This window comes from Lathamus discolor, chromosome 3, assembly GCF_037157495.1.
Source record: "Lathamus discolor isolate bLatDis1 chromosome 3, bLatDis1.hap1, whole genome shotgun sequence".
In the NCBI taxonomy this organism is placed as follows: Eukaryota; Metazoa; Chordata; class Aves; order Psittaciformes; family Psittacidae; genus Lathamus; species Lathamus discolor.
In genome coordinates this window covers 128,040,696-128,061,609 of record NC_088886.1, presented here as the reverse complement: position 1 = coordinate 128,061,609, position 20,914 = coordinate 128,040,696, and positions in this window count along the sequence as shown.

Sequence of the window (20,914 nt, the reverse complement as noted above, 5' to 3'; positions counted from 1 at the left end):
TGAATACCTACAGCCTCTGTAAGCAACATGCACAAATAGGATCAGCACGATGTCAATAAAATACTCTCACTCTCTCTTGCAGGAAGACACAAAAGACCCATGTGTCTTCTCATTGAAACCTTTCTGAGCTCCAGGTTTGTCCTGAACCTGCCCCAGGATCCTAACTTCACCAGGGTCCTTTCTGAAACTATGCCCCTTCCTTTCCAGAAGACTGTTTCAAACAGGCATGCAGACTTACAGCTGTAAATGTTTCACTACTTGTTTAGACTGTCACTGACCAGGAAGCATCTGCAATGATTTTATATGGAGGAGGCTTGGCAGCAGTAAATTATCATCTGACCTGATGTTGTGGTTGTTTAACTTTTTCTTCTTCTTTTTTTCTTGCTCCTCCAAAGAGATCTGGGATCCGGGACATGTTAAACATTATTTTGCTGACTTTAAATTGTTTTGCAATATTGCAGTCAACTCGAATTCCAGACTTAAGCCTGTAAACTATTTTTAACCTTGACTTTGTCAGTGCAATGGATACTGTCATATCAAAGTATTTAAGGGTTTGTGGTAAAACTTCCTCAAACCAATTTTTTTCTCAGATGAGAATAGTCTTACTGGAAGCCTGTACAGATAGGAGCTATAAAAATTGGTTGAAAATTGAATCAGGCTGCAGGAAGAAAACAATCCTTTTGTATCACGGCAGCATAAAAGCAGGCGGTTTTTGGAACAGGGATGGGCTCCGTTCATAGCATACGCATAAAAACCAGCCTAACTCTAATGTGGTCCTGAAAGGATCTTATGGATGAAAGCTCCTGTTCTGTAACACTTCTGCAAAATGGTGCTGTATGCATGTAGCAGAGCTACTTCTTGTCAGCTGAGCCAGCACTATTATTTATCTTCCTAGCCCTTGAAATATGGACACATACCAAGTTAGATTTTAGGATCTTTGTGGCAAGGGCCCATTGCCCTGAGAATTATGAGCAGGGACGTTTACCACTAGACAGGTGGCTGGTTGGGCTTGTCTGTGGGTGAAGGCAATGCTGGACATCGCATATGATGGAATCCAAGCTTCATCTTCTGAAACAAGGGAGACAACTGCCTGTGGAGCAGGGAGTCGTGAGTGCAGACGCATGCATGGGTCACTCCTATGAAGATAGCTGTCTCTACAGCACAGCAAGCACAGTGGAGTAATTTCTCTCAGCACAGGTCCACTCTCTAGGAACCAGTTAGTAGAAATATGATGCCACATGAAAACCCTGAGCTGTCACTGCATCTGAGTAAAGCTGACAACTGTGTTTGAGCTTAATGCTGTTTTAGACCAGAGTACCATAGGGTTGGTTGTTCTTCATCTCCAGGAATAAATATCACGGAGAAGGTTGTTTGGGAGTGTGTACATTTTTGTTTGTTGGCTTGGTTCTTTATTTTGTTGGCCCTTCAACACTAAAACACAATCAAACTGTGTAATTAGAAAGGAGAACAGATTTTACCAAAAGCACCTGTGAAATTTGATAAACGCTCTTGGACTTATCTGAAAAATAGGAATTTTTTCAAGGTAAATGCATCGTATCAACCCAGCAGTGAAGAATATAAATGGGTCTCATATGATTACAGCAAGCTGGCAAATACTGATGGTAAATAAAGCGAGACATCAGGATGAGGAAAAAAGACATTACTGATGAAAAACTGCATTTGAATATCACAGCAATTTATTACATACTTAAAATGCAGAAGCTTGTCAGGATATCCTAGCTGGACAAAAGGATACTGCCATTGCTAGATTTTTATCTAGTATGGAAACCCGAGGGTTTCCATCAGGACAGAGAGATAATGGGATGAGGTCTGGTTCAGCTTCTCTTGGTGCTGCTGGGGATGCAGATAACTTATCTTAGTGTCTTAGCTTCTTATTCCACACTGGATGGTGGGCAGCTTTCAGTTTCAAATTGTCCCCCATCCTGTTTTGGGTATATCTGCACTGCTCTCCTGCAGGACCCCATAGAGCAGCCAGGAGAACAATGTCCTCCCTTTCACAGCTTGGCTTCCTTATGGACAAGATTCAGATTGCACCTATTTCTGCCTTCCAACTCACTAATCACCTCATGGACTGTGAAGGCATTAGTCACCTTTTGGTACACAATGGTGTATGGCCTAAAAAGCACTCAGGACTTGTTGGCTTGTTGTCTGAGACAGAACTTTAGTCCCGTAACAAGCATATTTTCTCAGAATAGGACTCTGGCCGAAAGTTTGCAGGACAAATATAAATGCTACTTGGGAAGCCACAGACCTATTAGAAGGAAATGCAGTAATTAAAAGGTCTTGCCCTGAAAAGTCCCATGTGTTCAAGGAGGGCACATGTGCAATCCAACACAGTATGCCCAAAACACACATTTGTGCTTGTGAACTGTGCTTATGCAAGGAAGTGCTTAAAACCTGGCCCAGGTCAAGCCTCAACTGGAATAAATTTACTTAAATGATCCATCTGGAGGTGTTCAACCACCAGACTCTGCTTCTGGGGTATAAGTGTTCCTGGCTTTGGGCACGCATTCACAGGCAAGCCTAATGACGCACAGCTGCATCACACCCCCATGAGAAGCAAGCTCACATCTCACATCTGGACAGCAGTCTGTCAGACCCACCACCTTGAAACGTGGCTGTGCTAGATACACCTTTCCTGTGTTTACTCACTCTTGAATGACTTCTTGGCTCTGCTTCATGATTCTACACTCAAGCTATAAATGACACAAAAAGATGCATTTTCACATGTTTATGCAATGATGTGTCCTCTTTTTGTCCAATGAAAATTCCCAAGTCCACTCCTTTCTCAAAAGGAAATGAAAAATGACAATAGGAAATGCCCTGTCTATGGCTCCGACAACTTCATGGTTTTCTTCACTGGATTTGGGCTCACCAAGTGGTGCTTAATCACCTTTCAGGATGTGGCTGGTTTATAGCATCTGGATTCACAACAGTAAAAGTGGGTCCCATCATGCATGATGCATGATAGCCATATTTAATTTTCATACCAACGCCAGATGCCTTAGAATCTGACAGTTTGTGCAAGCACTGAACCTCCACTTTTCTTTAACCTCAACACAATTTCATCAGCACCAAACAGGCCGGAACATTCCTGTGAAGTGACCAATTAAACCACATTAATTACTTAATAATAAAAATAGACAAAGTGGGTTTGTTTCCCCTTGTGTTGTCTGAAGCAAGTGCTAGAAGGAATTTCCACCCGCCAATGAAGATTTATTCTCTAAAAAATATGACATAAAAAAATCAAAAGACAAAAATAAACTCTTTTCATCTTTTCAACTAAGACCGCCTTTGAGTAAATTGGAAATAATTCAATCGTTTTAATTTTAGCTGGAGGTGATGATAGCCTGAGAGATCTTATGTGTTTGCATGGCACCTCTGACTGCAGGGTGCTAGAGTCTGCATTGCAGTTTTCCAATAGAAATGTGGTTTAAAATATTTTTGTTTATGAAGGGAGAGGACACAAACAGGCTATATGGACACATCTTACACTGCTCTTATTTAACAAATAAAGGAATGCAAGAAGGAGCTCTCATTCTTTCTCTTGTTAAACAAGTTGCAGTGATTTTTCTGGTGAAGAAAGTGACCTATAAACAATGCTGGGAAAACACATGTTGTTAGCGCATGCTGCAGGAATGGATGGTCTCCTTTGTAGGACTGTGTAATTATTACAGGGAATCCATAGCAGGGGCTATTGGATTTAAGCTCTTCAGGTTAATACACACTCACAGGAAACAAAAAACAAGGACAGATTAGGATTTTGGTGAATAGTTACAAAAACTGTGAAAACAATTTTGGAAGATTTGTTACCTGATTAGGAAGAATCTGAGCATCTTTTCTCAGATTCATAGCAAAATTTCCATGGAATTCGGGAATAATCTCTCTCCTCCAAACTCAGTGCTGTATAGGAAAGTGAATTATCACTCACAGAAAACTGATGCTTTTGGGATGTTTAAGTACATGCTCTTTATGAGGTACAGGCACTCTTCCACAGCCTTGAATCCAAAACTTCCTGTTAGAAATTCAGAAAAGTTTGGATCTGATGCCTTAAAGCTGTGTGCCCCATGGGTTCCCAAGAAGCTGCAGCTGATCTGGAAGTACCAGATTTTCAGATGGTGGGTTTCAATTTCCATGAGCTCGAATTGCAGAGAGTTAAGAGTCATGACTCCAAAGGTCACTCAATTGTGCTTACAGGGGCACACAGAGTTGGCTATGGAACTGGAAAACACCTGAAATGTAAATAAACCCAGGCAAATATTTTATACCCAGGAGAGGTCTCATCTGTGCCACTTATAAAATAGGATACTAAATGTGCTACTTTTACCTTAAAGCTCAAAATTCTGTCTTTTCATTCCCCACTACAATAACTGAATATAAGGAAGATATGTTTGCTTTCCCCTTTGAGCATAAGCCAATGGAAAACAAAAGAGCTCATTCAGCAAGCATCCCTAGCAAGAAGCATCAAGAAAAAGGGGGAGGTTACAGACAATAGAAATCTGCGCAAAACAGAGCTGCTCCTGAGGAGCAAACGTTGCAAGATTTACTGGAAGGCACCAGTTGCTTTTATACACTCTCATTCTCCCTTTACGTTTTCTCTTCCCTCATCTGGCCACAGAGATCTCAATCCATCCTCTTCAATTAATTATCTTTACTTTCCACCTCTCCCTCAGCCGGGTGCTGGGAATTTTCTCAGTGAGGCACTTTCTATTATTCTATTTCTGTTATTCCCAAGTTCTTCTCATTTTAGTGTGGAATGTGCTCTAAGTTATGGTGCTTACAGTGAGTTGCTAGTCTTTTATACAGGTCCCAGGGCTGTCTGCCTTCACTCAGAGTATAAATGCTCAAGTTTTATGGGGAAGAGAAGAAAAACCCTGGTTCATTTTTCTTTCTGTCCTTGCTGCAAGACAAATGTTTAGCTGCCTTCCTGTTAGCAGCATTCAGATAACCCTCAGAGGGTAGGTTTTCAGCATAGACTTGGGGGGAGAAGATGAGAGTACATATGGAAGGGTCTCCAGACTCCTGTTAGCAGGAATTGCTAGACTAATTCTCTATGGTCCTTCCTAGAAGTTTGGCTCCAAATATTCAAAAAACAACAACATGAAAAAAAAATGAAAAATGTCCCCAAACTTTATGATGCTGATTTGGCTCTTAATTTTCCAGTTTTGTCTCATGAATATTGTCCTGTTCCTTCACATGTTCTCCACTAATGTAGGCAGATTGAAATTTTACCCTTCCTGACTTACTTGGGAATTCCAGTCTTGTTTCTATTCCTGCTTCCTCATCAAGTTTACTAAGGGTCTTAGAGCACACTGCAAACTGGCCATGGACACAAAGGAATACACTGAATAAACAATTGCCCCAGCTATCCAAACAAGCTCCCCTTTTTTCAACTCAGGCTGGGAGCCTTTGGGTTCCCCCCCGAGTACAGGCACTCTTATGCAGTCTTTCTGGCTGAATTTTCAGTGATCCAAAGACTCTTCTTCCAGTGAAAAATCACAGAAAAATGCACAGCTGGATGCAGTCATAAGCTTATTTGGAAGATGACTGAATAAAGACATGGTGCCATGTGACATAGCATAAATGTGTTAGCATCCCTGAAAACTTCTTGGCTAGGTGAACCTCTTACCATAAATGTAGGTGTTTTCAATTAAATTGGACCTTTGTACAGTTGTCTTGAGGGTTTTTGGACCCATATTCCTGAAGCTCAGAATGTAGGAGGGAGGGGCTTTATCCCAGAGTACTAAGGGGTACTATGTAAAATCTGCAGCTGGATTTGATCAGAGCAGCAGCATTAAGGTGTCTTGTTAATTCACATTGTTTCACAAACTCCTCTTCTCCAGGAGAAGAAAAAGCTCTGATCAACACTGTTGGGATGTTGCTGGATGTAAGGCATTGTTATCTTCCTCAAAACAAACAGGTGTTAGCTGATCAAATTTCCGACTGATTTCCTTTACTGGAACCACCTGTAGCTCTGTCACTAAACTAGTTTCAGGGCAATGCTTAGTAATTTTTCAGTCCTGTTGACAATACCCCACTAGTTCAAAGCAGCAAGGCAGCAGTAACAATCCTTCCTCAACATAACAATCTGAACAAAACAAAATCACAAAGCTAAGGAGCTGCCCTGCTGTCTGATCTCATTTGACCTCAGGTTATTGGCTTTAGCAGGCCAAATGGCTTTGGCAAGCTGCTCACCTTGGTCATCTTCACTGAGAAGCCAATTCTTAGACATGCATGCTTACATCTTTGCTTCCTTACAACACCAGGAAGAGAAGCTGAGTTTCTACAATCTCCATCGCTATGCTACGTCAATAACTTTGCTTAAGTTGCTGCAAATTTTATTGGATGTGTTCTTTTGCTACTGTTACTCTCACATTCAAGTTCTGAATTAAAATGCTCCTTTTACTTCATCACTGTAGTTAGCAAAATAAGTTTGATTACTAGACTCTATAATACTTCGTTTATGGCATGACACTCATGCTAAAGCCTTGGAATTACGTTCTTTTGGCTATATGAGCCTTGACAAGAAGAATCTTGCTATCAGGAATAAATTCCTCAAAGGCTTTTGAGTGCATGAGTCCTGCAGAAATCAGTGGCAATTTAGGAATGAAGTTCTTAAAGTCCTAAGCCTAACAATCCTAAACAAGCCTAAGTATTCAGGTGACCTTTATCTAGACTCACTCAACATTACTTACTTCCTTAATCTTGGATTTCCTTGGACTTTTGTTATATTCTTCATTCAGGTCCAGGTCAGTTGAAGAGTGTGACAGTAGAACCTCTTGGCTATGGTAATTTCTAAACCTCCAAGAGAATGAGAACATTTAGGCTGTGCAACAAGAGGGGATTAAAAAAGCAGACACGTAAGCACAGCCCTTGAGATAGACATAAAAAGGTCACAGACCAGGAAACAGTGGCTTGTAGACAGACAGGGTTGTTGACTAAAAGTGTTGTCTTTAGAAAATGTTGCTGTTCCAACCTTTCCTCCACGCATCTGTTTACAAAGAAACATCGTTGTTACATAATGCAAGCCAAAATATTCAATAAAGGTGGGTTTTCCTGCTTGATAATGGAATTTCTGATCATCAGGGTAGACGCTTTCAGCTCAGAACAACTGTTAATATAGAGGATATATGTTGTGGAAGACAACTTCCTTCTGCAAGTAATAGAGGAGCCGACAAGGAGAGGTGCCATGCTTGACCTTGTGCTCACCAACAGGGAAGGGCTCGTTGAGAATGTGGTAATCCAGGGCAGCCTTGGATGCAGCGATCACGAGATGGTCGAATTTGAGGTCCCCAGGACAGTGAGAAGAGCGTGCAGCAAGCTCACTGCCCTGGACTTCAAAAGAGCAGACTTTGGCCTCTTCAGGAGCCTGCTTAGTAAGGTTCCATGGGATATAGCCCTGGAGGGCAGGGGGGCCCAAGACTGTTGGTTGATATTCAAGGATCACCTGCTACAAGCTCAGGAGTGCTGCATCCCAACTAGAAGGAAGTGCGGCAGGAGGGCCAGGAGACCTCCTTGGATGGGTAAGGAGCTGCTGAGGAAAATTCAAAGGAAAAAAGAGGCTTATAAAAAGTGGAAGCAAGGACAGGCCGCCTGGGTAGAGTACAGGGATGTTGTCCGGGAAGCTAGGGACCAGGTTAGGAAGGCTAAGGCCCAGTTAGAATTAAACCTAGCCGGGGACGTTAAGGATAATAGGAAGGGATTCTACAGGTACGTAGCAAACAAAAAACAGACTAGGGACAACATAGGCCCCCTGAGGAAGCTTTCGGGAGAACTGGCTACACAGGATTTGGAGAAGGCTGAGGTTCTGAATGACTTCTTTGCCTCGGTCTTCACTGGCAAAGGCTCTGACCGCACCACCCAGTTCTTAGAAGGTAGACGCAGGGACTGTGAGAATGAAGACCTTGGGCCCACTGTGGGAGAGGATCTGGTTCGAGACCATCTTAAAAATCTGAACGCGCACAAGTCCGTGGGACCTGATGGAATCCATCCGCGGGTCCTGAAGGAGCTGGCGAATGAAGTTGCTAAGCCACTGGCCACCGTATTTGAAAAATCATGGCAGTCAGGTGAAGTTCCCAATGACTGGAAAAAGGGAAATATAACCCCCATTTTCAAGAAGGGGAAAATGGAAGACCCGGGGAATTACAGAGCAGTCAGTCTCACCTCTGTGCCTGGCAAAATCTTGGAGCATATTCTCCTGGAAGGCATGCTAAGGCACATGAAAAACAACGAGGTGCTTGGTGACAGCCAGCATGGCTTCACTAAGGGGAAATCCTGCCTGACCAATTTGGTGGCCTTCTATGATGGGGCTACAGAATTGATGGATAAGGGTAAAGCAGTTGATGTCATCTACCTGGACCTGTGCAAAGCGTTTGACACTGTCCCACACGACATCCTTCTCTCTAAATTGGAGAGACATCAATTTGATGGATGGACCACTCGGTGGATAAAGAACTGGCTGGATGGCTGCACACGAAGAGTTGTGGTCAATGGCTCGATGTCCGGCTGGAGACCGGTAACGAGTGGTGTCCCTCAGGGATCGGTGTTGGAACCGGCCTTGTTTAACATCTTCGTCGCTGACATGGACAGTGGGATTGAGTGCGCCCTCAGCAAGTTTGCCGATGACACCAAGCTGTGTGGTCCGGTTGATATGCTGGAGGGAAGGGATGCCATCCAGAGGGACCTTGACACGCTTGTGAGGTGGGCTGGTGCCAACCTTATGAAGTTCAACCACGACAAGTGCAAGGTCCTACACCTGGGTCGGAGCAATCCCAGGCACAGCTACAGACTGGGCAACGAAGTAATTCAGAGCGGCCCTGCGGAGAAGGACTTGGGGGTGTTGGTTGATGAGAAAATGAACATGAGCCGGCAGTGTGCGCTCGCAGCCCAGAAAGCCAACCGTATCCTGGGCTGCATCAAAAGGAGTGTGACCAGCAGGTCAAAGGAGGTGATCCTGCCCCTCTACTCTGCTCTTGTGAGACCTCACCTGGAGTATTGTGTGCAGTTCTGGTGTCCTCAACGTAAAAAGGACATGGAACTGTTGGAACAAGTCCAGAGGAGGGCCACGAGGATGATCAGGGGACTGGAGCACCTCCCGTATGAAGACAGGCTGAGGAAGTTGGGGCTGTTCAGCCTGGAGAAGAGAAGGCTGCGTGGGGACCTAATAGCAGCCTTCCAGTACCTGAAGGAGGCCTATAGGGATGCTGGGGAGGGACTCTTCGTCAGGGACTGTAGTGACAGGACAAGGGGTAACGGGTTAAAACTTAAATAGGGGAAGTTTAAATTGGATATAAGGAAGAAATTCTTTCCTGTTAGGGTGGTGAGACACTGGAATCGGTTGCCCAGGGAGGTTGTGAGTGCTCCATCCCTGGCGGTGTTCAAGGCCAGGTTGGATGAAGCCTTGGGTGGGATGGTTTAGTGTGAGGTGTCCCTGTCCATGGCAGGGGGTTGGAACTAGATGATCTTGAGGTCCTTTCCAACCCTAACTATTCTATGATTCTATGATTCTAAGTATGACCAGGTCTTAGACTAGGAGGATGATGTTTTGGGGTCTTACCACCTCATTCATAATCATCAAAATTTGAAAGATTGTGTTAAGTCTCTGTTGACTTCGTGGGGGTAATGGCTCCCTCCCCAGATGATCTCTTTGATATTTCAGTCAGTTGACTCTTTTTCTGAGAGAGATAGTTTTTGTTTGCTCAGGGAGAGGATGTGAAGAGAGAACAAAACCCCCAAAAATCCCAACTAAATGAACCAAAACCACTACAAAGGAGTTTGGGTTTATTCTGTGGTGGGACATGAAAAAATTCTGAAGTCTCAGAAAGCTTCACAGGATGAGAAAACCATTATCTGCAAAGATTTATTTGCAAAGAAACATTCACAAAAAATAAAGAGGAATATGAACTGGCTTTTTCAAGCAGATTATTTGACTCAAAATAACTTGGACAAGGCTATTTGCCCCTCAGGTCATCAAAATACCATCTTACAGACACTTTTTTTTCCAAGATTTAAGTCATCAGCTTCACTACCAAAGTGAATTATGGTAAATCACATGGAAGCCATAATAATTCCAAATGAGATAGTTTAACTGGGGGCTCAATGCAGTTTAAACACCAGCTTTAAGTTCACTCCACTGCTTAATTCACATGAACAGTGCTGCATGCCCCTGTGTAGGCAAAGCTGTTCTGGGAGTTTCTGACAGTCTACTGAAATCCATAAACTTCCTTTCCTGCTTACACCCTGCAAGGAATGTGCTTTGGAGCCAACACTAGTAAATTATCAAGTAGTCAGCAACATCACATCAGGTTCTTGTTTTCAGCCACTGTTGTTCTCAAAGGGAAGATGGTGCCACTCTGTGCCTCTACTCACCCTTTCAAACGATTCCCTGCTCAATCTTTGCCATGCCATCGGACCTGCATTACCTTTACTCATTTTTTCTTTAGGATATCTATGCATTGCCAGATTTATTCAGGGTATCTATTTAGGATATATATTCTGCAGAGCATGATCCTGTGTAGCTCACTGGCACAGAGGTAGGGTTGCCAACCAAATGTTTTATCATGTTCAGTAAGAGCTTGAGCATCTGGGATTACAACAGTGAATCCTAAACCAAAAAGAAAATACACATCCTACAGCTGTAGGATACAAACCATTCTGTCAAAAGTCTCCCTATGACTTACGGCTTTTTTTTCTTGGGGTTTCTTGCGCTTATCCTAGGTCTGCTGCCACTTGTCAACATCATCAGAGAAACCAGTCATCAGGAGCAAAAGATTATTGTTGTCTGTGTGAGTGGCTTGTCTTTTTTCATATTCAGTGCTAATACTATAATCAAGTGCACTAACTTCTTATGTGGCACATCTTGGAGCAGCAGCCTATTTGTGAAGGCACATGAATGAGCTTGAATGATCACTCACAAGTCTGGATCACAGGCTCAGACATGGCTTTACACCACCAAGTTCAAAGGCAGTCAACTTAGTTCCTTGGCTTGCTAGCACAAGAGACATACTTCCCACGTTTTATTCATAGCTTATTTTTTAAGTTGTCTCAGCAACATGCTCTGCTCCCCCAGTCTACTCTTCTCTCCTTTAAAAGTGCAAAGCTGAACCAGACAGAAGCTACTTGGGCCTCTGGTATCAAATCCAAATTATGTCTAATAAGAATTTGACACCTATAGCTATATTAGCAGACTCTCTGGATAGATATGTGCCTCTCATGTCTTGGTTACTATGCAGTAGTTAGCAGATTTTCATTGCTTTTCGTTTTTCCTCAGGTGCAATGCACTTTCTGCTGATGGGGCAGATGCTGGGGGTCAAACCCTGGTTGTTTATTGGGAATTATTTGAGATATCCAGGAAAAATTCTGGCAACCTTCATAATTCAGATCTTTGTTGGCTTACCAGGGGATGACCATGGGGTGGACATAACCTTAGTGTGAACTGTAGAAGAAGAAATATCATCTGCGGGTCCTAACTGGGGCACTGAGCTCTTTTTACTTCCCTGAGAAATTTACAGTCCTGATTTAGGCAGGGTTAAGTAACAAGGGGACTGCTCTGTAGTAAAGAAGAGAGCTGTTAGATGGAATGGACTGCTTTGCAAAACTGTGTCAGATAATGGAGGAACGGAATTAAAAAAAAGCAAAACAAAACAAAGCAACAACAAACAAGAACGAAAGGAGGAAATTCTCTTTTTCTGCCTGAGCTTGCAGACTGTTTCACTGTTTGGACTGTAGGTCCCTTGGCTATCAGAGGTAATTCCAAGCATCACAACTACAGCTGAGAAAAAATTCTGCATCTCCATCCCACGGGAAAATCTGACATTTTAAAATTTGCTTTAGGTTCCAAAACATGAGGTTAAAGAAAAAGAGAAAAAAATTCCATATTTTCTAATGTGCAGAAAATGTCGAAAGAATTTTTTATTTGAAGTAAATGTCAAAACATCTTGTTTTGACATTTAAAATGTAAATAATGGAAGCACTTCATCCTCGAGGCAGCCTGCAGAGGATCCCTTCCTCTGAGGTCATTTCAGCACTTAAATTCACGCTTCAGCAATGCGTTGACTTCTGGGAGATGTTGTCCCAGTCTGTATTTTCTGCTGTGGGCTAGTAACCAGATTGACTACCTCTCCCATTAAACTACCCAACTAGGAGTGACATCATGTGCCCCAAAAAGCTCCAACATTTGCTTGCCTTGTGGGATATGTAGTTTTCTATTAGATCTGCACCCCTAGGAGGAAACATGGACACCTGATCTTCTGCAAAGTACCACAAAGAAACATACCATTAAGAAATGTGAATTCCTATTTTGTTGCACAGATTTAGAAATAAAGCACTTTGAGATCATGTAAAGGAAACTTTTAGGCTGAAGTTGAAGCAACTGAAACCCAATCTGATTTTCTCCCTACATTTTTCACAGAAAGTTTTAATATTCATGTATCCCTGTGGAAAACCTCGGGTAAGCTTTTACTGTAGCATTTCATACGTTGTGCTAGTAAACATACAGCTACTGTTCAGCTGCTTTTGGCCATCCAATACATAAATTGGGGGTAGAAGATCGAAAGCAAGGAAGATCTCTTGAGTTTATTCCTTGGGTCAACACCGTGATTTAGAGGAGAAGTTTAGGATCTCCTGAATTTAAGTGTATAGCCTTGTGGTGCTACTAATAATGTCTTCTTTTTCCTTCTTACCCAGGAACCTCAATGTAGTTTATAAAAGGCAGAGAAACCATGGTCCAGAGAAGGAGAAAGTGACTTACCCAGAAGAACTGACCCAGTTCAGCAACCTAGTGACAGGTCATCAAGCCTAGACAGCTAGAAGGGGGAATCCCAAAATATCAGTGCCACATTTCCACATCTGTATTCATGGTGTGAAAGATTAGAGGAGAGAATGCAAATTCCTTGTCTTCAGTATATAGCAAAGACTAGGCCATTTCCTCCTTTGAGTATAGTTAACTGAGAAGAAAGAATGTCAATGGAAATTAAAATACATTCAGAAAAAGAAATCATTCCTTGATGGATTTGGACAGAAAAAAAAGAAAAAAACAAAAAAGTGTGTGGGGGAAACATTTTTTCAGAGCTTGTCTATTTTAGCTGGCACGAACTACTCACTAGCGAGCTGTAGGCTAGATCTGTGAAGTATTAATGACTGTAGAAACACAACTGCAGGAAGGATGGGGCTTCATCCCAGTTGAGTATAAATGGGATGAATTAACAAAAAGGATGCAGGTTTCAACCCAGCATCCCAAGGTTCCATCTTCGTAACTTCATCCCCAGAAGATGCCAAGACCAAAGTAGAACAGAGCAGCTGAGAGGGGTGGAAAATGTAGCAGGTGGGTGAGGAAACTGGGTCCCTTGGCAGCGATGGATTTACATGTGGTCTGAATTGCACTGTAGCTGGCTGTGCCATTACAAGTTGACTGCATATTGCTATTGAAATCAAGTGAATGGATTGGGCTTGCAACTTGGAGCCCGTTCCTTTTGGGGTTGGGAAGGTGAGATCACTGCTCTTGTTCACATCATCTCACTGGAAAAGGAAGAAATCTTCTTCTCTTCCTCAAGCAGTGCCTGACAACTTCTCTAGGCCTTTTTCATCTGACCTCCAGCAGGATGGCTGGCCACTAGAGGCCCCATGAATGCTGACGGCTCTGAGCCCTCTGCCAGCAGAACTAATGGTGTGGGCCTTGTGGGAGAGAGTGCTGGGCAATAAACATCCCAGAGATGCTGCCGAGCCGGTCCATTTCCTGCACGCAAGCTGCACATTGTAAAAACTGAGCCTCAGATTCTTTTTCCTGTTTGCACTGGAGCAGACAGCAGAAATTGCACAATCCTCCAGGCCAGACTCAAGGTGAATTGTGAGACGATAGGTTCCAAGGCAATATTTCACACTTGCTGAAAAAGTGATACAGCCCAGGGGAGGGGGCTGTAATTAGTGAGAGCAGTGACAACCAACAGGCAAAGTGGTTCCATAAGCAGAGAAGAAATGAAACTCATTCCAAAGTCTCTCACTTATGTGCATTCTCTAGTGTTCAATAAAAGGTGTGATCCCTGAGTAAGAAAGTCTTTCTCCTTTCTCCACTTGCTTATTTTGATGAGATATGATAGTCACAATATTTTTAGGCATCCTTTACTGACTGTCAGATTACAAAGCTGCTAGCTGGAAGTTGTACAAGCTGACACATAAACAACATGATCACATTAAACCCTGTTTCTAGAGGGCGAGCCATTCTAGAGTAAAGGTTTTGATTTGATGGAGACATCTGCAGGGGTGGCAGGGATGAGGGTAGCAACTTTCAGATAAGAAATAGTAGAGGGCTGAAGAGAAAATAAAGTCTTTTATTCTGTCTTTAAATGTGTTTTGGAGGGAGTTTTTCTGAGGACTTTCTAAAAACCACTTGTTTAATGTACTGGAAAAAAGGAAGGGAAATCAGATAAAATCGGAAGAACACCTGTCAAAATATTTTGTTACATATTTCTCAGTGAACACAGATAAACAAGTAGATAGACAGACAGACAGATAGAAACACATAAGTATTTTTTAAAACTGAAAAGTCGATGTCCAAACATGCATAGTGGAATTATTTAGCAATCGTTTGTCTTGTCTTTTGCATAACCTGAAAAAGGCTGCACAAACCATCCCCCAGAAGAGCAAGCTCCCTCAGTGCCTGACTGCTGACCCTAGACGGTCAAAGCTCAGAGAAATGCTGGAGCATTACATGAACCATCCAGCATTATCAAGAATTAATTCAAGAGCGTAGCTATGTCCATGAAATAAATCTTCTCCACTACTTTCACTTTAAGGATGCGTACGCTCCGAAGGGTGGTAACCCTGATCTATGTGACGGTGCTTCCAGTGAGTGGACAACTGTTCTGTGAAATCCATGGTGCCATTTAGCTAGCATTAAAATCAAGAACTACAAAACTGGCAGTTTACTTCTGCACATGAGGGAGACAAAATTTTAACATAGAAAAACAAAGGATAAAATTCATGCCAATGACGGGAATCTGGCTGGGAGATCAGCAGATTGGCTCCTGTGGAGGTGGAGACGGTAGACAGGTTTTGGTTAGATGGCATTTGTCTGTCTAATCAAGGGTGACTCCGTGTTCTGGGAAAGGATGACTTATTCTGTTGGTGTTTAGACCTTCTGGGGTGGGTGGGGGGACAGACTACTAGTAAAAAGATGAGACTGATACTCTAATGGTCTTAGCTAAGGTGCCAGAACTGTCACTGAATGGCATGGCAAAATGTGGCTATATTGACCTTCAAATGCCACTGTTTTTTTCCATTCCTCCCACTCAAGAAAAGGCATTCATCCACAGATATGCTGTGGATAGAGATGCTGGGAATGAAGCAGTAAAATGACTTTAGAAGTCCTGTTTTACTACCATCTTTGCCCCTCTGACTCTGTAGCCTGCAATTCTGCTACCACTTGTACTCCCTGTGCATCTGTACATACGCACATGCATCTCTGCAGCTCCAAGCTCCACTTGGCAGTTGCAGAGAATCAGAAAGAAAATGAAGTGTGTGCCAAGGTAAAGAATATGTGTTCCTCCCAGTCTTGGGGGCTTATTTCTGTTGCTTGCCCTGGCACAAATTTCAGCTGTCCATTCCTGCAGGGACTTGGTGTCACTCCATGTACAGGGGAGTGCAGGGACTGTTTTCTAAGGCCCAGAAGAGAAGTTGTGTGTCATCCTTAAGCAAGGTCGTTTTCATACATTCCCTGAAACATTTCAATGAAAACCAAGAAGTGACTCCATCTCTCCATTTCCACAAAATAGGAGCAATCAAAACCAAAGTCTCTTCAAGAAACCATGATGAAGAAGAATGTCTTCTGCAGCAGATAGCAGGAAGCCTGTAAATAAAATGATTGCTAAGCCTTTGAAAAAATAACAGGATTGTGACCAACACAAGAACCAGTGTTTTTAGTATCAGACCGAAAACTGGGAAATTGTTTGACAGAGTCTGTGAAAGTCTTCTCTGGAGAGGCAGATCTAGGAAAGAATCGTAGAATCATAGAATAGTTACGGTTGGAAAGGAACTGAAGATCATCAAGTTCCAGCCCCCCTGCCATGGGCAGGGGCACCTCACACGAAACCATGTCACCCAAGGCTCTGTCCAAGCTGGCCTTGAACACCGCCAAGGATGGAGCATTCACAACTTCCTTGGGCAACCCATTCCAGTGCTTCACCACCCTTACAGTAAAGAACTTCTTCCTTATACCTAACCTAAACTTTCCCTGTTTAAGGGGAATGACTGATACTAACACCTTACACAGACTCTCCTCTTGAATGAGAGACCTTTTTGATAACTAGTTAATCACATATATTCATATAGTCTCTCTCAAGAAAAGAGATATTTATTTCCTTTTCACTGTCCATAAACCTAGCTATTTTGCACTGAATATTTTCTTTCAGTGGTGCATTGCTAGAAATAAGTAACAAATTTGTTGTAGCTAAGCAAATACCCTGGCTCCACATATCCTTTCTAAGATTCAGTGTGAACATAAAACAGATGTGATCCCAACAAAGAGGCATCCTGTGATGTACCAGATGGTACTCCTGCATCACTTTCTCACTGACTAAATATAGTTGGGGTCAAACAATAGTACCAACACAGAGCACTGAGGTCAAGTGATATGAAGCAGGATTATTTCCTTAATTCCAGAACCTAGCGATGGATCTCTGAATGGGCATTAAATGGGAAATAAAAGAATAAATCCTCCCCTTTTTTGCCCTGCATAATTCTTCTGCCTTTTGGGGCATTTTGGACTGCAAAGTATTTCCTAGCTTTGTTTTTGTTTTTATTTGCAATTTTCATCCCCATTTCAACCTTAAATGCTATTGTGGGCCTTTGCTACTGACAACAGCAGCAGCAGCAGGAATTTTAAAAATAAAGCAGGAAATTTAACAACTGTAAAAATCTCCTTACCCCAGAGATTCATTGTTTATACTCTTTCATATATGCTAGCAATAATTATACTAAAGGCTGGTTAGCAAAAAGGGTCTATTTTACATCAGAGGGGAAAATGTAAATTCTTTTTTTTTTCCTCCTAAACTGAATACAAAGACTGCTTCATTAAATGTGTCTTTTTGGTAAAAAATGGAACAAAAAGTCTACCCATAAAAAATCCCATATGAAAAAAAAGCTTTTTCCATCCAAAAAACTGAATAGAAAATGTGGATCTCTTCTTTAAAAAGGGGGAAAAAAATTCCAAGTTGACCTTAGTTTTCTCTCTGCTATACAGGGTTTCTGGTTGAGAGAAACCCCACAGACACACCACATACTCCAGCCTCCCACATGTGTCATCCGAAGCAGGACTGCCAGGCTCATCTTTGCTGTATTTATCTAGTCTTCTCTTACTGATGAAATTACAGGTTTATTGTGAATATACACCAGCCCTGGTGATCATGTGCCCAGAAATAACAGTGAAGTAGTGGGAGGTCTGTGGCTTGAGTGGCATCATTCAAATACTGACAGCAGCCTCACAGACCTTCTTAAACTAAGAAAGCTTTTCACCATCAGGTTGGCTGAACAGTTCCCAGCGCTTCAAACAGAACTTCACAGGATGGGTTCTTCTTGGTTCACAGGCAGGTTTCACCCTTTGGCAAGTCACAAGACAAAATATTTTCATTGCCTGAATTGAGATGAATTCTTCACCCGGCATATCGACCTTTTCTCTAAACCCTAAATGGCTGCCACAGCAATGGAGCAATTAGGTTCCACTTTGGGTGGAATGATTCATGCTTCAATAAATTCAATTTCAACAAGACATAATTATGGTGAGTCACATAATCACAGATTAATCACAGCACCTCCCATTTAGCAGTCAAAACAGTGGAGGATTCCAAATGCGATGCATATGATACTTCTCAGCTTTTGTTTCGATTAGTTTCCTTTCTGCTTTATAGGCTAATCCTACACAAACTCTAGGAGAAGGCTTTTGGGACTGCACACAGATCTGTAAGACAGCATGCTGATGTGAATTCTCTTGCTGCTTTCCATGGGGTGAACTAACCTAAAAGATAATGAATGTTGCTGATACCAATGACTTCAGCAAGAACCTGAGGATCTCCTGTTTTCTGTTGAGCCCCCTTGACAGCGCATTGCTAGCGGGGATTGAAGATACACAGTACCTTCTGTATCTGAGTGCACACAAATGGGGCCTACCACCGTGAATTCTTCTGTTGAGTTAGTTCTTCAGAGCTGCAGGGGATGGGAAACTTCTTCATGCTGTCTGAGAATCCTGTTCCTATCAGACATAATTAGGATACTTAAAAACATCTGTTAGGGATTCCCTCCTGCTCAGTGCTGCTCCTAAGCATCTTGTGCCTATGCTGGCTCCTGTTTTAGCTGAGGTATAGTACTGTCTTCTCTTTCCTTACTCCATTTTTGCTGCTACTGAATGTGGAGACTGAGAAGGGATCACTCAGCAGAAGCTGTGCTCAGCTCATCTCATTTGAACATCACTTTTAGTCTCACGTACATTCACCACAAACCAGTGAGGGGGAAATTCCTTCTTTGTGATCAGACAATTTGTGGCTGCCCTTTACCAGACCTCGTGTAGGAACGTATGCAGTGGTTTTTCTAATTATTGTAACCCAACTTATTCTGTGTGACCAGCTTATTTTGAATTGGAGTTGGATCATTTTATGGAATTGTTTTGCTTTCAAAACTTTCATTCTCCAAAGTGGTTAGAAAGGGGTTTATTTTGTTTTCCTTTTTATTACATTCATTTTTAAGGTAAGGGGCAGGGGGGCAGAACAGGAAGGTGTGGGTTTTGACAAGGAGAGTGAGAAGGAAGGTTATTCTTTGACATCTTGTTTTACACTACCGCTGATGAGTATAAAGCTTGACAAGCTGAAATTTACTTCCCTGTGCATCTTGTGTGTTCTCCCTAGAATTCAGTTTAGTTTTAAAAGTTGGCTAAAGGATCTGTGGAGTGGATGGGGTGTTGATGAAGGTGTCAGTAAATTAACATTGTCAGCAAAGTAATAAACCTTTAAAAGAAAAGCCTTTGAGGGCTAGGGTAACATTGGTTTCATCTTTTCTTCTCTCTCCCCTCCACCCTTTCCCTTTGCAAAAATTGATTCTTTATTAGTTTATTTTTTAGAAAAGATTATTTATTTATTTATTTATTTATGTATTTATTCTGTGCACAGAAGGATGACAAACACTAGAGGACACATTTCTGGAAAACAAGGTTCTGATAAACAGCAGGTGAAGGTGAATTGGCCAACTGGGAGGCTGGGTGTGGGCAGAAGAGAAGCAAAGGGAACAGCAAACAGTACACATTTTTCTTCAGCAGTCCAAAAATTGCATGGCATGAGTAAGTGTGTGTGTGAGGCAAAGTGAGTGCGAGTAGTTGAACAAAGAGAATGACCTTGCAAAGAGACCGATATGAATGCGGGTTTCCACAGGGGCATGGACAGCCCTTCAACCACTCAGCGGGCAAAAGACCCATCTCTGCTATTATGTATGATCTGGGTCTCTCTTGGGTTTGCCCAGCCCCACAGCCCCCGAGGGCCTGGCACCCTGGAAGGGCTTCAGGGTCACCATTAGTCTGCAAGCTTCTTTGAAGTCATGACCATGGTGACTTTAAGAAATGGTCTTCACAGTCATCACAGCCAGAGGTACTGTTGGGTACCTCTGTACTGGGGATTTCTGAATTGGATGGGAACAAACCAGAGGAAGTTTCTGACTGACTGTTTATACTCTCCCGCCAGCAAGTGCAGGGTGCGGTTTTGAGTGGAGAATGTTGCTCAGGACGACTGTAAGCCCAAAAAGCCACATTTATTCCATGGCTCAAGCCTGTATCCACAGTCCCAAGAGATTATATTACTCACAGAAAAAGTTATTAAAATCTCCCATGCATCATAAGATATGCCATGCAACAGGAGGTGGTGATTCTGTCTCAGTCTTAGTGGCATCTGAGTTGTAGAGAAGAAGAGAAGCATCCAGAAATGACTGTATGCTCCCAATAGGACCTTCTAATTTCCTAGGGTTTACAGCCTGCAACAACAGACCTCCAGGGAGAGGTCTGCTTTAGCTACATGGCCTCACTAATTCCGTGGACACATTCTTCTCTCCAAGTTAAATCAAAATTAATACTAAGGTGGTTTCAGAGACACCATGCAGTCAAGAGGTCTGATGGTCCTTGAAAGACAAGACTCTTATTTTTTTAAAACTAGAGTTGTAATGTCATTCCAGCTAAGCTGTGTGAATTCCATTTTAAACAATACCATGTGCCCCTTGAGCCCTCTATTGTACTCATTTGATGGATTATTCTGAATTTGTTCCTAAACCATTCCCTGGGTTTGCTGCACACTACAAACCCATTGCATTCCACCACCAACACAGCCACCTCTTAGCTGGGGTAGGGATAGTGATGCAGAAACCCTTGCTCCTCAATTTCACTTGATTTTGCCTGATCAGACTTTTGGCCTGTAAAACGTTTTGGGTCTACTTTCAAGTCACAGATCCATTGGAACCATTCCCAGTCAAGCACAGATCCACAGGAACCATTCCCAGTACCCCTGAGGGTGGCATGGAACCATGGAACCAGCTCCACAGCCTACTATCAAAAACAGGAGCAGACCTGGAAAAATATTACAAAACTCTTCCACTGGCACCAGCAGGTCAGTGTCATTACAGGCAGCAGTGTTGTTCTCAGATACTATTTCACTGGCTTCCTTCTCCTTTTTCCTCTCCGTCTTCTGAAGCACATTTTCTTTCCCTTGTATTGCATGGTAGGGTTGTATCCCTGGAGATTCATAGTGATGAGGAGGAGTAGGCAGAGATCAAAAACACTTCTAGCTTTGAAAAGATTATTCCTGGCCTCAAACCAAGTACGGCAAGCTCCAATCCATCCATCTTCTTCAAACGGTGTTTCAAAACTGGTCACCCA